Raw genomic sequence first — 3,494 nt, 5'->3', positions numbered from 1 at the left:
GCCCGTAATGATGATTATTGCGACCGCCAGGTCGCAGTTACTATCAAAACCTCCACCGGCTGTCAGTCTATCAGTCACACGTCACATCTCCGCCACCGTTGCCCCGATCCATACCAAACTTTGCACACACACTCCTTGCCTGCCAAACCACTACCTCCGCCCCCCATTTCTCACATGCCCCTCTTCTAGCGCCACCATGAAGCCGATTCTTACAAAACACATTTTTGGACACTGCTCTTACAAGTTTTTACCTAAAATCACGCAAATCGGTACACAGTATGTCTACAGTCATGTCATCAACATGGATCTGTCACATTTAGCCCCACCATCAGGCAGATTTTTTTAAACACATTTTTGGACACTGCTCCTACAGATTTTGCCCTAAAATCATGCAAAGCTGTACACATATGTCTAGAGTCATGTCATCAACATGGATCCGTCACATTTAGCCCCACCATCAGGCAGATTTTTTTAAACACATTTTTGGGCACTGCTCCTACAGATTTTGCCCTAAAATCATGCAAAGCTGTACACATATGTCTAGTCATGTCATCAACATGGATCCGTCACATTTAGCGCCACCATCAGGCCGATTTTTACATCTCCCAATTTAGGGAGTCTTACTGGTATATATAAAGATGTCAGATTTAGCGTGCACAGTTAAAAGGGGGAGTTTGGAACCCAAATATTTAAAAAGAAGAAAAGATTACCGGTTCGAACGGTGACATGCACGAGGCGAGGAAGTTAACGTGCCTGGGCATGGGCTTCACCGGGAGGTCAGTTCATGCTCGCTCGCACGCACACACACACACACACACACACACACACACACACGTCATTCCTGTCATGAGACGATTTAGCAGTGGAAACAGTTTAGAAAAATATATATTCTTATTTAATGCTAAAGATTAACGGGCCAAGATACAACGTGAGACACTGTTGCTGTGGCCTCCAGTTTACTTCAAAGTGTTTCGTCAAATGATAGGAAACAAAAGTAATGTTATGGGCAAACTTCTCCTTTAAACTCCATGTCCGTGAAGGTCAGTGTTGCCAGATGTACGATAATTCAGTATTTCCCATCTGGCAACACTGGTGAAGGTGTCACTTGCAAACAAGATCAGTAACGGACTGATGAATCAGGCTTGTAAGCACATGAACCCTGCTGTCACCATTCAGAGAATAGCCAATCTACAAACTCACAGGGCTCTGATATTTCCGTCGAAGAGACTTGGTGTACTGGAGGGAAAAGGAGGGGACCAAGTACAGACCCCGATTTTCACAACTGTCACCACTGAGTCCCTTGCTCTCTTTCTCTTTCCTCTCTCTCCCCATGGCCTCCGGATTTCGCAACGAAAAAAACGCAGTGCAGAGTGCAACCAGCTTAGGCCTGAACACATTATGACGCAATATTTTATGCTTTAAATATAAAAAAATAGCAGATATACAAGCGCGCTGCGAGCTTGTAGATCTGCTATTTTTGAAAAATTGTGAAAATTCTTATTTTGACCCGATTCTATAAGTGTCTTTTGAATCCTTCTAAGGTTTTTTTGAAAAACCTATGTTTCTATGTCAGCAAACTGGCCAGCCATCGTCAAAGAAAAGGTCCTTTTCACTTAACTGGAGCTCAGCTAGTCTGTTCTTGAGAGACTACTATGTCAGTGGTTGGTTCTCAAACCTTTTCATTTGAAGGACCCCCAAAATGATATTTATTTGGCCACGGACCCCATCTCAAAATATTTAGTTCCAGGGACCACCCAGAAGCAAAATCTGAGTTACAAACGTTCGCTTTGAAAATGCATATATTCAAAGATTTGCACACATTTTCACGACTTTTTCAAAAATAGCAGATCTACAAGCTTGCAGCGCGGCACTCTGTGCCGCGCTGTGAGCTTGTATATCTGCTATTTTTCACTGGTTAAAGCATTCAATCATTTCTAGGCCTAAATCGGTTAATTCTCTCTCTCTCTCTGGGCGCGTAGCATTGTTCCCATGTGTCATTAGTCCGACATCCCATTAGTCCCAGGCTGGTGAATGCTAACCCTAACCCTAAACTTACTCAGACTAATGGGACCTTGGACTATCAAGACTTTCCCTCTCTCTCCTCTCTCTCTCTCTCTCTCTCTCCCTCTCTCTCTCTCTCTGGGTGTCTCTCGGCCCATAGTGACCATGTAGAAAGTGGAACGAGGGGAGAATGAAAAGTGTGACAAAGTTATTCTGGGTTCACAGACAACCTAGCTTCTGCCACACGCACGCACGCACGCACGCACGCACGCACACACGCACACACACACACACACACACACGCACACACAAGCACGCACGCATGAACGAACAAACAAAAAAACATGACTCATTATGTACTCTCCAGCAGTGGCCCTCAAAGTGGGGTCTGGGGGACCCCCAGGGGTCTTTGATAGGGTTCCAGGGGGTCCCCCTGTTAAAGTACATAGCTTGGAAAGATGGTGTAGAGGGAAAAGAGGAGAGTAGCAACAGTTGAAACTCAGGTCCGTTCTACTAGAGCAGGGCTACTCAACTTAAGATGGCTCAGGGGCCACTCAACAAAATACCAAAAGTCTGTATGTTGTATGTTTGGTGTTTTTGGATGATTGTTGCGACCGTCAGGTCGCAGTTACTATCAAAACCTCCACCGGCTGTCTGTCCGTCAGTCTGACACACGTTACACTTTTCCCCTACTCATATTTCTGCCACCGTTCCCCCGATCCATGCCAAACTTTGCATACACACTCCTTGGCTGTCATTTCTCACATGGCCCTCTTCTAGCGCCACCATCAGGCCGATTTTTTCAAACATATTTTTGGTCACTGCTCCTACAGATTTTGGACTAAAGTCACGAAAATCGGTACACAGAATGTCTACATTCATGTCATCAACATGGATCTGTCCCATATAGCGCCACCATCAGGCTGATTTTTTCAAACACATTTTTGGACACTGCTCCTACACATTTTGCCCTAAAATCACGCTCCCCAAATTATTTCGGGGAGTCCCCAGATGATTAACTTAATGTGTAACATTGTTTTCTCTCTCACCAGTACAAAACAACAAACTAACATAAAGTTTAAGTGTATAGAGGGCATCTGCACATTTCTAAAGTGACGATTTAAGGACTTTTTAATTCCTATAAAATGACAAATAAAGATTTGGCCAAATTGTCAAATATTAGAGGCAGAAATTGTGAAAATAGCAGATCTACAACGCCTCGCAACGAGCATTGAAATATGATTATCTTGGGGGTCACGGCCTGAAAAGGTTGAGAACCACTGACATAAAGAAGCATTCATTCTGCCCACAGTATCTGTCTGACAGAGGAGACAATGATTACTTTACACACAACACACGCACACGCACGCACACACACGCACATTCCTGGAGAACTTTCCCTGGCCTGTCCCTGTCTTTGCTTTTGTATCAGCGATCAGACAGAGAGAGAGAGAGTTGGAGAGAATTGGAGAATTATGAGAATAAGAGCGAGG

Source organism: Nannobrachium achirus (genome assembly GCF_963921795.1).
Source record: "Nannobrachium achirus genome assembly, chromosome: 18".
NCBI classification, from domain to species: Eukaryota; Metazoa; Chordata; class Actinopteri; order Myctophiformes; family Myctophidae; genus Nannobrachium; species Nannobrachium achirus.
This window is presented reverse-complemented; position numbering follows the sequence as displayed.